The sequence below is a fragment of the Schistocerca gregaria genome, chromosome 7 (assembly GCF_023897955.1).
Source record: "Schistocerca gregaria isolate iqSchGreg1 chromosome 7, iqSchGreg1.2, whole genome shotgun sequence".
In the NCBI taxonomy this organism is placed as follows: domain Eukaryota; kingdom Metazoa; phylum Arthropoda; class Insecta; order Orthoptera; family Acrididae; genus Schistocerca; species Schistocerca gregaria.
In genome coordinates, this window is record NC_064926.1 from 291,163,484 (window position 1) to 291,176,917 (window position 13,434).

Consider the following 13,434-nt stretch of genomic DNA (forward strand, 5'->3'; position numbering starts at 1 on the left):
ATAACTGGCACAATAAGTTTGACATCTTGTTGAAGAACATTGGTTGCAGTTCCCTCATACGAAGTCCCACTACTGCAGTGCCAGAGCCAAAAGGATGTATTTTGATAATCCTGAATTAATTGTTCATAAATTTTATGCGTGCTTTAGGCAGCATCTTTATGAGTTACAGGGGAAACCACTTGAAATGAAGTGCAGCGCTTACCAAAGATATTGGAGGGATCATAGTCAATCGTGTTTTATGCAACCGAGATCAGATAGGTGTGGTTTTTGTGCTGAATGTGATGTAAAGATAACTGTAACCTACATAAGGCACGTGCCAAAGTGTATCAATCTTTGAAGGCAGATTTAATTAAACAAATTAAATCTGTCTCTGACGATAGCATTCTTTTTCGAGAATTTCATTATGCCCAGAACTTGTCTGTACCTAAATTAAATGTAATTTCACACATTATAGATGACTTCTTTGGTCGTATGATTTTAATATTTATTACCATAATGATGGTACCAGCTCCGTCTGATATGTCTTTGAAATAGAAGCAAGAGTAAAACCACACTCTGTATGTTCATGTTTGTATTATTTTATTTAAAAAATGTTGGGCATGCATGTGAATGTGAAGAAAATTGTTCTCTTTTTCCGATTCGTATGGTGGACAAATCAAAAATATTACCGTAATTATGTTTTCATCATTTCTGGCCAAGCCCCTTAAGATTATAATTGAACATATCTTCCCTGTCACTTCTACAACCAATGTGTCTGAAATTAAGGAAAATATGGATCGCTCATAAAGAGGGATGAAAATGTAGAGGTTCCTACTGAATATTTGAAAATGATGGAAGAATGTAGACTGTACCACCAACCATTCGATGTCATTAATGGTGTTTCCCTGATAAAAGACTTGTCACATGCTCTTCTTGCTCCATTGTTTTTCAAGACACCACTTGCCAACGGTTACAGATTTAGCACTCAGATATATTGTCGCCTACACTACTCTCTACAGGAAGTGGAAAATGGCTAAGCAGAGATGATTAGAGGACAAATATAAGGATGTAGAGGCATATATCACTAGGGTTATGATACATACTGCCTACAGGAAAATGAAAGAGACATTTGGAAAAAAGAGAACTACTTGTACGAATATCAAGTGCTCAGATGGAAAACCAGTTCTAATCAAAGAAGGAAAAGCAGAAAGGTGGAAGGAGCATATAAAGACTCTATACAAGGGCGATGCACTTCAGGATGATATTATGGAAATGGAAGAGGGCGTAGATGAATAAGAAATGGGAGATATGATACTGAGTGAAGAATGTGACAGAGTACTGAAAGACCTAAGTCGAAACAAGGCCCCAGGGGTAGACAGCGTTCCATTAGAACCACTGATGGCCTTGGGAGACAAACCTCCATCGGTTGGCGAACAAGATATATGAAAAAGGCCAAATAATCTCAGACTTCAAGACTAATATAATAATTCCAATCCCGAAGAAAGCAGGTGTTGACAGGTGTCAAAATTACAGAACTCTCAGTTTAATACATCATAGCTGCAAAGTAATGACACAAATTGTTTACAGACAAATGGAAAAACTGATAGAAGCTGACCTCGTGGAGGATCAATTTGGACTCCATTCAAATTTTGGAGCACGTGAGGCAATACTGACCCCACGACTTTTCTTAGAAGATAGAGCAAGGAAAGACAAACCTACATTTCTAGCATTTGTAGGCTTCGAGAAAGCTTTTGACAATGTTGAATGGATTACTCTCTTTCAATTCTGAATGTGGCAGGTGTCAAATACAGGGAGTGATAGGCTATGTAAGATTTGTACAGAAACCAAATGGTAGTTATAAGACTCGAGGGGCATGAAACGGAAGCAGTCTTTTGGAGAGTACTGGGACAATGTTATTGCCATTTCCCAATGCTATTCAACCTGTACACTGAGCGACCAGCAATGAAAACAAAAGAAAAATTTGGACTAGGAATTAAGATCCATGGAGAAGAAATAAAAATTTGGGGTTTGCTGATGACATTTTAATTTTGTCAGAGGCAGGAAAGGATCTGGAAGAGCAGTTGAACGGAATGGGCAGTGTCTTGTAAGGAGTATATAAGATGAACATCAAGAAAAGCAAAACGAGGATAATGGAGTCTAGATGAATTAAATCAAATAGTGCTGAGTGAATTAGATTAGTAAATGAGACGCTTAAAGAAGTGGATGAGGTTTGCTATTTGGGGAGGAAATAACTGATGTTGCTCGAAGTAGAGAGGATATAAAATGTAGACCGAAAATGGCAAGAAAAGTATTTCTGAAGAAGAGAAATTTGTTAACGTCATACAGGCGTTTACGAAAAAAATCGTGACAATCTGTTTTATAATAGAGCCTTTTTCTCTTCTGACAAATCGAAAAACAATTACCGTCTGTGTATTGTTTTTGAGTATATTACATGTACTGAATTGCTCCATTGGAGCTGGTAGCCAGTAATCCAAGTCCTTTGTGCAGATCTGCACAAAATTTTGTCGTCTGTACTGGAGGAAGGTCACATCGAACAAATTATTAATCATACAAGATGGCTCCTGTATTGCTCCTTCAAAATTAGTGTGAAAAAAAGATCTTTCATTCCCTTTACGGCTATCGCAATTTTCCACGTCCAATCCATTCCTTCGCTTATGATAGGACATAATTATTTGATTTGCACATGTTGGAGCTCCCACACACTTTATAAGCCTGCTCCTCAATGCGAGTCTATGACCATCCCTTACTACTAAGTATAATACTTCATTGAATGTAGGCATTACGACACAATACTGAGCGAAAATCAGCGATGGGTGGCAATAATTTTCTCCCTTGCACGTTGGAGAACGGTGTCTTAGAAAGAAAGACGTAATCGTCTTAGAAGCCGCCAGGTGTTAAAAATTCGATCGCAAGGGCTATAATACTGTTACAAACTACCATGGTTCTACAGCTGCTCACAAGTATCGCTAACGATATCCATGTTAAAAACCAGGCAATCCATAAAACTCGCTCTGCCTCGTGGTGACTGGGTGTTATGTGATGTCCTTAAGTTAGTTAAGTTTAAGTAGTTCTACGTTATAGGGGACTGATGACCATAAATGTTAAGTCCCATAGTGCTCAGAGCCATTTGAACCATAAAAATCGGGGTATGCCATTACCTTCTACTGAAGTGGTTTGCACACACAAATACCGCGACACTGAATATAGACGGTTATAGACAGAGTATGTATTAACAGATTGACAGTACTGTTACACGTCACCGAGTTGTAAGCTCATAATAAAATCACAGAATTTAGAAAGTGATTCGACTAAGGAACGTGGTATGAAGCCGGTATTTGCAGCTCCCTCATTCTGCCACTAGTTATTTCTCCATTTATTGTAATACATTTTGTTTCGGTGCCACGTCTGCGGTTCTGCGATATATCGTCTGAGTCGTAGTTGATGGTTGATTAGGTGTGATCACAGACAGTAGATAGTGTACTGATTGAGGTCGTAAGAAATGTACAACGGCTTTTCAGAAACCCAGTGTTTCGCTTTCTGGTAGGAATGTTGTCTACGATTTGGATTCAATATTTCCACTCAACCACATACATATGTTGGATCCTAGGGAGAAGTTTTTAATAATTACAGTCACTACTGAATCATATTCATGGCACTCTAATGTCTCCAAACGAGTCACCTTTTTCGAGCCTATCTGTTATAGTGAAATTCCAGCCTGGGTTTAGATAGTCCCTATTCCAATGAATCTTGTGACTTTGCATCAGACTCTGTCCCACCATTCCTGTTACATTTTCCAAGAGTCCTGCCAATAAAACGCAGTCTTTGGTTAGCCTTCCCCACAATATTTTCTATGTGTTCCTTCGAATTTAAGTTGTTCGTAATTGTAATTCCTAGATATTTAGTTGAATTTACGGCCTTTATATTTGACTGATTTATCGTGGAACCGAAGTTTAACGGATTCCTTTTAGAACTCATGTGGATGACCTCACACTTTTCGTTATTTAGGGTCAATCGCCAATTTCCGCAGCCTTCAGATATCTTTTCTTAATCGCTTTGCAATTTGTTTTGATCTTCTGATGACTTTATTAGTCGACAAACGACAGCGTCATCTGCAAATAACCTAAGACGGCTGCTCAGTGTATGTTTTGTATAATACAGCCAATCGGTTGCAACATGATTTAACTGGACCTGGTTTCGACACCAACTAAGAGTGCTTTCATCAGTAAAAAACAAAAACGATTGTCTATAAAAGACTATTAAACAAGTATTGTAGAGGAAAAACCAACAATAGACCGCCATTGAAAAAAGTCGTGACGTGACTGTACACACATGAAGTGACAGTTGACAACATACACTCCTGGAAATGGAAAAAAGAACACATTGACACCGGTGTGTCAGACCCACCATACTTGCTCCGGACACTGCGAGAGAGCTGTACAAGCAATGATCAAACGCACGGCACAGCGGACACACCAAGAACCGCGGTGTTGGCCGTCGAATGGCGCTAGCTGCGCAGCATTTGTGCACCGCCGCCGTCAGTGTCAGCCAGTTTGCCGTGGCATACGGAGCTCCATCGCAGTCTTTAACACTGGTAGCATGCCGCGACAGCGTGGACGTGAACCGTATGTGCTGTTGACGGACTTTGAGCGAGGGCGTATAGTGGGCATGCGGGAGGCCGGGTGGACGTACCGCCGAATTGCTCAACACGTGGGGCGTGGGGTCCCCACAGTACATCGATGTTGTCGCCAATGGTCGGCGGAAGGTGCACGTGCCCATCGACCTGGGACCGGACCGCAGCGACGCACGGATGCACGCCAAGACCGTAGGATCCTACGCAGTGCCGTAGGGGACCGCACCGCCACTTCCCAGCAAATTAGGGACACTGTTGCTCCTGGGGTACCGGCGAGGACCATTCGCAACCGTCTCCATGAAGCTGGGCTACGGTCCCGCACACCGTTAGCCGTCTTCCGCTCACGCCCCAACATCGTGCAACCCGCCTCCAGTGGTGTCGCGGCAGGCGTGATTGGAGGGACGAATGGAGACGTGTCGTCTTCAGCGATGAGAGTCGCATCTGCCTTGGTGCCAATGATGGTCGTATGCGTGTTTGGCGCCGTGCAGGTGAGCGCCACAATCAGGACTGCATACGACCGAGGCACACAGGGCCAACACCCGGCATCATGGTGTGGGGAGCGATCTCCTACACTGGCCGTACACCTCTGGTGATCGTCGAGGGGACACTGAATAGTGCACGGTACATCCAAACCGTCATCGAACCCATCGTTCTACCATTCCTAGACCGGCAAGGGAACTTCCTGTTCCAACAGGACAATGCACGTCCGCATGTATCCCGTGCCACCCAACGTGCTCTAGAAGGTGTAAGTCAACTACCCTGGCCAGCAAGATCTCCGGATCTGTCCCCCATTGACCATGTTTGGGACTGGGTGAAGCGTCGTCTCACGCGGTCTGCACGTCCAGCACGAACGCTGGTCCAACTGAGGCGCCAGGTGGAAATGGCATGGCAAGCCGTTCCACAGGACTACATCCAGCATCTCTACGATCGTCTCCATGGGAGAATAGCAGCCTGCATTGCTGCGAAAGGTGGATATACACTGTACTAGTGCCGACATTGTGCATGCTCTGTTGCCTGTGTCTATGTGCCTGTGGTTCTGTCAGTGTGATCATGTGATGTATCTGACCCCAGGAATGTGTCAATAAAGTTTCCCCTTCCTGGGACAATGAATTCACGGTGTTCTTATTTCAATTTCCAGGAGTGTATTTACGGGCAAAAATTGGTAAGTGATTTTACTACCATTAATCATTTAAAATTTACTGATAGCTTCTTTAGCAAGAAATACACACACAAATTTACCTGGTGAGCAAACGGAAATAGGTCTGTTAAAGATCATACACTGATAAACGAATGATTTCCTTGACCATTTAGAGATAATGAGGAGACGATTTTGAATAGAAATTTTTTTATTGGTGTTAACCCTATCAGTCTTTGATGAGAAAAACCGTAGAAGATTCGGAAGAAGAATCGAAACACTTAAAAATGTGATGAGATTCTGGGGAGGAAACGCAAGTACAGGAATCGTAGAGGTGTAACAATTTGTACACCAGAAACGGAAACCGGCAATAAAGAAGAATAAGAACCTTCAAAACCCATATAAATAATTCCACAGATGAAAACGATAAGGGATATAAGGGGAAAAGAAAAAAAAATACGAAACCTATCATTCAGAAAACAGACATAGTGTCGTGAGAAAGGTTTATAAGCAATGCAGAGTTTGATTTGCATTGCATACAAATGATCGTTTATAAATGGCACACAAATGATCGCTTATAAACTGATGACATCACTGAACAGGCAAGATAAGGACTGTACAGGTGTCGTCAATGTAGGAGGGAACAAATGGACAGACCATTGTAAAAAATTATGATTTAATGATATTGTAATCTGACGTCACTTGAATTAAATGACATAAAAGCCTTCCCGGCCTCATTTATTAATTCAGGTGACATCAAAGTACGAAATAACAGACAGAGCTTTGATAGTTATGTGCTATTAATACTGAATCATGGAAATCTGGCGGGTTTTTCACATTCGGTGTCGTAAAAAGACTGGCTAAGAGACAAAATATTGTAAGTTCTTAAAAAGGTAATCTAAATTAACTTTAGTAACCATGGAGGTACAAGTCTCCTGGACTCATCATATAACTTATACGGCAGACTAAAAAAATCATGTAAAAACTAACACATGTGTTACTATTGTAGAAACAATGACGATTTAGAAAGTGGATATCGACTACTGACAATAACTTTTATCCTACAAAACGTTCCAGAATAGACACGAGAATTAATCAGGGAAATCCATCTTGTTTTTATAGAATATAAAAAGGAATTTGATAACGTGAACACATAAACGCTATGGAGTATAACTGTCGAACTAGGTTATCGATTTCTTCTCATAAATGCTATTAAAATCAATAAACAAACTCCAGAAATGTCCTGGATGTTGGAAACGTAATTACAAAGCCAGTGATCACAAAGAGGTATGACAAGATTGCCGTTTTTCCTTGTCACTCTACAACATTCACACAGAAGGAGTTATCAGTAAATGGAAAATGCTAAACAGAATAGGAGTATATTTGGTCAAGACACAGGCTACAGGCTGGTGACTCAACACTGGTTTCAGAGACTTAAGGTGACCCTCAAATGACAGTTTGCAAGATGCCGCACAGAGTCTCAGAATATGACCTAAACTTTTCTATAGATATAACGATAGTGGTAGCATTATAAGGTATACGAACAGTAAGTTCAAAAGTAGTCTTGAATGACAAAACCTTGGAGCAAGTCATACGTTTTAAATATACAAGATGCGGCATCACATTTAAGCACAGTCCTGACATGGAAAAAAAATTAAGTGCATATACCTCCATAAGTGGAACTACCTGCAGAAATCTTGCAGGATAAAGCAAAGTAAGGTACCCAGCTGGAATTTAACAAAATTACAGCATGGAAGTAAAGCATGCGTGAAGCAACACAGCGAGAAAGTGGAATGCAGACTCATGGAATGAGATTCCCACGAGGAATGGATTAATGTACAAGGAAAAATCGTAAAAGAAATGAGGATATAAGGAGGAATTTGAGAATATACAACCAAACAATAGGCAAAAAGAAATATGGTTTAATGGAAGAAAATGTTCAGTACTTCAGATCTCTGGGTAAGAACATGATTTCAAAATTGCAACTTTTATTCGAAAGTTGGATAATAATGTTTTTGAATAACAAAACGAGAATGACCTGCATTCGGATGTGACAGACGACCATTAACCTCTTTTATTCGAATTACGAAATGGAAAACGCCACTCGTTAGGTGATAACCATTAATGATACACACATTTGATCTTGTTTCAGCTTTTTCTTTTACACTCACTTGGTATAAAGTGTGAAAAGGATTTAAACCAACAAACTCTAGGAGGTTGTAGGGGACATAAAAACAAATATTTTACCCTAAAGTCATTTCTTCCTATGAGGAGTATTTAAACCGGTAGAGGAAGATTTATGTGGCGGCAAATTAATTAAACCAACAAACAATTTTGCATTTTTTTATGACCAAGAGACAACAAATTACCACAACCCAATTTCAATTACAGTACATTTCAAAAAAATGCCTCGATTGACACGTAAACAAAGGTTACACCGTCGGATCATGTTCTGTCTGACACGGGCAAAAACCCCAGGAGTATACTGAATTGTTCCTGCTGCTGCTACTATCCGGGCAACCATGTCCTCTTCTGATGAAACAGTAGTTGCCTAAACAAGGTTGTGCATCACTTCCCACACAAAGAAGTCCAGAGGGGACATATCTGCGGATCGACGAGACCACCACATCTAGCAATCCACGTTTCTGCGAACTCTCGATCCAGGAATCGACGCACACGACGACTGAAATGTGCCGGCGCCCCGCCATCTTGGAACCACATGAATTGTCTTGTATGGAGCGGCACGTCTTCCAGAAACTTCCTCAAATTGCAGCGTTCTTGCCGTTCGACGGCGCCCCCGTCCAGGTAATCTGCTAAATGACCCGTTCTCACACAGACGTTGGTACACAGCACCAAAGGTCGCATGATGCGGGATACGGCGAATAGGATATTGTTGTTGATAAACCCGCTGCACAGCTAGCCCGTTGTGGTGCGCTACGTAGTACGCACCAACCATATCAGTGTACTCACTCCAGGTGTATCGATCCATTAGTAACCAGAGACAATGCACTACTACACTGATGGACAGCAGTTTCCTACAACTGAAAAGCGTAATACGCCCTCTAACAACTGAAGAGCGTAATATGACCTCCACTGGTTTAAATAATCCTCACAAGAAAAATGACATCAGGAAAAATATTTGTTTTGATGTCCCCTACAACTTTCCAGAGTTTGTCGGTTTAAATACTTTTCACCCTGCATATTTTTCAACGATAGCAACGTGGGATTACGGGCCAGGATATGAGAGCAGGCTGATGGGTGGAGGGGCAGTGCCCCCAGCCCGTGTTAGGAAGCTGCCTCCCGTAAAAGGCAAAGTTCGGAGCTTTTCTGAGCTACTTTAGTAAGAAACACATCTTCTACCGCCCTCCCCCTTGCCCCTGTGGAATCCAGGTATCTCCCTGAAAGCATAAGCTTCGAGAGTTCTTTTTTTTTATGGTAGCGAAGAGGGTATCCGCCGTGCTGAGTTGCCTCTTCGTAGCTCTGATCAGTGATAAGGCTTGGTTATCCTCCTACCGCATAGTCAATAACTGTGACAGCAGCTCATAAATTCAGAGTATTGTCCTTCTCTGATTTTATTTATTTTTATTTTCGTCTTTCCACTGGTTATACAGTCAAAGTTTTCTATCTCGTGCTCTTTTCATGCGTTTGTTGTTTATATTCCAACTTCACTCTTCCCCTAAGATTTCCCCCTCTTTGACTCTCTGTAGTGACGTTGAAGTTGTTTCTAAATTTTTTTAACAGTGTAATTTCCACCGCAAATGCGGAATTGTCTTTCGCAATAGGTGTTCGCAATAATCAGTTTATCTTATGTAGGCGCCAGTCCGTTTACCTTCCGTTTGAAAAACACATTTTAAAGTTTCTTCATCTGAACTCGTAATTGTACATCCCTGTGTCGTCAGAACGAGAAATGTAATACTCAGAAGTACTGGGGTAAATTACCGCTTGAGATTACATTCTTCAGTATTTGAGACATAATTTCATCGCAAACTAAGAGCACACCAAAAATTTCAACTTAGTTGTACATGCTTATTTAAATGTTCGACACCCCCTTTTAATCATTTACTCATTTGTGTTGTCACCTATCAAGTACGTAAGTCAAATGTAACACGTTTTAATTTTTGGCACCCGCAGTTGTAATAATGCTTTGTTGTTCTTGTTCAATAAAAGTACAGGAGCCGTTGAACGATACTTTGTTAGTAGAAACACTTTCACAGCTTAAAGTTGCAACATCAAGCACAACTTAACAGGCAAACTGAGACTGGAGGAAGGACTAAAAATATTTTGACAAGACGTACAATGGAATTAATGAATCGATGCGTAACTTCAGTCATGTTTAGGTACTGAATATACGAAATGCACAATGATCTTGAAAAGAATCGGTTACGCAATAAGAAGAATACTCACGTGAGCATCATTTCAGTTGATATCTGCTCGTCCTTGTTCTCGACGTATTTTGTGTCTTCGAGACACTTTTTAGCACAAAACCGTGTTCTGTTCATTATCGGTTCGTGTACGTCACTACAATTTATGCGGTTGTAGCAGTCCACTTGATGACCCTGAACGATTAACATGATTATTTTCCATTTTGAAACAGGCCTTATATGAGTTTTATCTAGTCGTTACTTGGATTACCTTCCCGTTTAATACCGGAGGCAACGTCGAACACACAGAGTAAGGTTGCTTGCTGACAATAGATGTGGATATAAAATGTTTTCGAGGTCTACGAGTATTAGAAAGAAGAACGTTTAACTATTTCGTATCACCTCAGACTCACTCGCTTTGATTCATCAACCTCCATCGAGGATTGTTTCATAGGTGGTCGGTGACTCATCGATATTGCTAACATTTACTCACACTCCAATTACTGAGGTCTTGCTATGCGGCGTTTGGTCATCAGTTGCGTGTAAATGCAGCAGTTTGCAACATAGCCAGAATGTGTAACACAGTATTTTTTCCAACGTTACGATGCTAACATCGTATCCTCAGTGTTAAATGGTTTACATTTTATTGAGTTATCTTCATGCTTCAGCAAATAAAATTCATTAATTTTCCATCAATGTGCGAGATAAGATTATCAATACACTACCAGCCTCTTATACATCTTCGAAATCCTTGTTACCCAGTTTTATTGTGGGTACAATGCTGTTGAGAAATTCATTTTAATAGTTGATTATAATAAGGAATCACCCATTTGACGAAGTGAGTGGTACATTATCACCCATCCGAGTGACTGAACATACTTGAAAAAAATGGCACTTGTACAACGCCGGAGTATTTTCCGACAAAATGCTGTGAAACTTCATTTCTCGACCCCAAAGAAATCACGCTGTCGAAGGCAGTGGAAGCAGAATGATTGATGCGGAGGAAAGTGCAGGACAGCGATATGTCTCGTGCTGAAATCGTTGAGGACAGTGATATAAAACAGATCCGTTGTTATCCGCTGTGAATGGTGTTAATTTTTGATTAACGATTCATTATTTAATATACTTCGAGTCGTTTTATAGAAGTAAATGAAAACTTTCATTTGTTTTGATAATGAATTTGCTACGCTGGAACATAGTACGCATTGTACCTTTCACGGCATATTATTATTTGAACGTATACTCAGCAGTTATAGTTTAAAAATGGTTAAACGGTCTCTAAGCACCATGTGACTTAACAACTGAGGTCATCAGACCCCTAAACTCAGAACTACCCGAACCTAATTAAACTAAGGACATCACACACATCCATGCCCGAGACAGGATTCGAACCTGCGACCGTAGCTGCAGCCTAGAACCACTCGGTCACAGTGGCCGGCAGTAGTTATAGTAAAATACGCCGTCGTGGAGTGGTGCTCATAGAAAGCAGGAAGGTGCCCAGGTAACAATGAACAATAGAAGCTTGTTTCTACAAAGAAGCATACTGAACAGTGCGTGGATCGTGTTCCCGCAATTATGTATTTTACATCCTGTTTTAAAGTGCTTCCACCTCAGTACGTAAATTTAAATTGCTATTTTCACTGAGTTGGTGCTTTGCCTGACCGTGACCGGCGCAAGCAGCGGGTATCGGTATATATCCTCTCGTAGTATCTTAGCTCGACTGCTCGTGAGTGCGGGCTGTCTGTCAGCTGGAACGTGTCTTGAGTGCAGTCCGGACCTGCCAGTCGGGATTTGCAATTCGGCACTAGTGCAGTCGGGTTGGAGCACCAGTGAGGTCTTCGTCGACATGACTCACAAGACCATCGCCGCCACACATCACGTTAGCCGGGCCACTGTCTTGGTGGATCGTCGGTCGGTCGTCCCACCGCACGACGAATTTAGGCTCGCCGATCGTTCATGAGTCGACTGTTTGTGTGTGTGTGCATCGACTCCCGATTTGTCTTCGTGTGTGTTTAGTTAGTGTTGGGTATCGTTCAAGTCTTAATGCAAGTGTTTGTCAGGTTGTGTGCATAGTTGCCGTCGTTTCCACTGACGACGATTTTAGGTGTTGTCGACATTCTGCGGCTGGTCGGTCGGTTGTTGCGTACGAAGGAAGTTATATCCGCGCGGTGCAGTCGGCTGGTTCCGCTGACAGCCCCTGCGCAGTGTCGGAGTGTGTGTGTGGATCTGTGCGATTGCTACGACCTTCGTGGTTCACGGACCCAGGACGTCGAGGTAGAGTCGTGCACTCAACTACCCAAGCCACGACCATCCATGTTGTGTGGTTCGTTTCGGTGCTTCGCTGTTGAGGAGGTTTTCCTCTGAGCAAGACCGAGTGTTCCTATTGCTGAAATTTAGCCGCCATGCGTTACAATGAACTATGTGAGTTGGCTACAATTCGAGTGCATCAGCGGAATTTTCTGCCTTGTGGCAGTTAGTGTTCTGGTTACCTGACCTGGCCACTAACGTAATTTCAGGTAGCGTTCATCCTCACCTGCTGTCGCTGTCCAACATGGTGTGTAATTTTGACAGCAAATACGTACTTCATTGTGGATTATCACGTTCGTCACGTTTTGAGTTTGAGTTCTTATGTGCTGATTGATGGCAAACAAGTCGTTGTGTCGGTCGGTCCGTGGCTGTCCCCTGGTTGGGTTCCGACGGATCAAGTGTAGTTGGGCTCACCACCTGTCTCACCTACGTGAACGAGGACAGAGCGGCCTTCTGTAGGCTTCTGAGTGCCGTTGTCTTTATTGTCTTTCATACCAGTGTTTAATATCTTTTTTCAGCTACTTATAACCACATTTTTTTAAAATTTTTGTGAATTAATTTTTGGACTTAAGCCTTGCAACTTATTCTTAAACTTATTTTGCAAGGTTAATCATTGTGGTCTTCTGCATTTAAAAGATTATGGTAATATACTTTTTTAAATGTTTGGAACTTAATTCTGGCTTTCAGTCGTTTGTATTGCTTTTGCATTTGTGTGTTCTATCTACTTTGCCTGGAGTCTTTCCACCTAACTGTGATACATGTTTTTTAATTTATTTTACTTGCTATTTTAATTGCATTTTTTTTATCTGGTTGATACTTAAGACTTCTTGTTTGGAGGCCTATAGCCGCGAAAAAGTTGCATTTGGTAAATGTTCGGCTATGTCCCGCTTTGATTGTAAATGTGTTATTAAATTACAATAAATTACAATTGAAGGGTGCTGACCCCAACGATATGTGACCTTTTCCACAGTCCTTGTTACCTGTTCTGCCGAGCGAGTTCA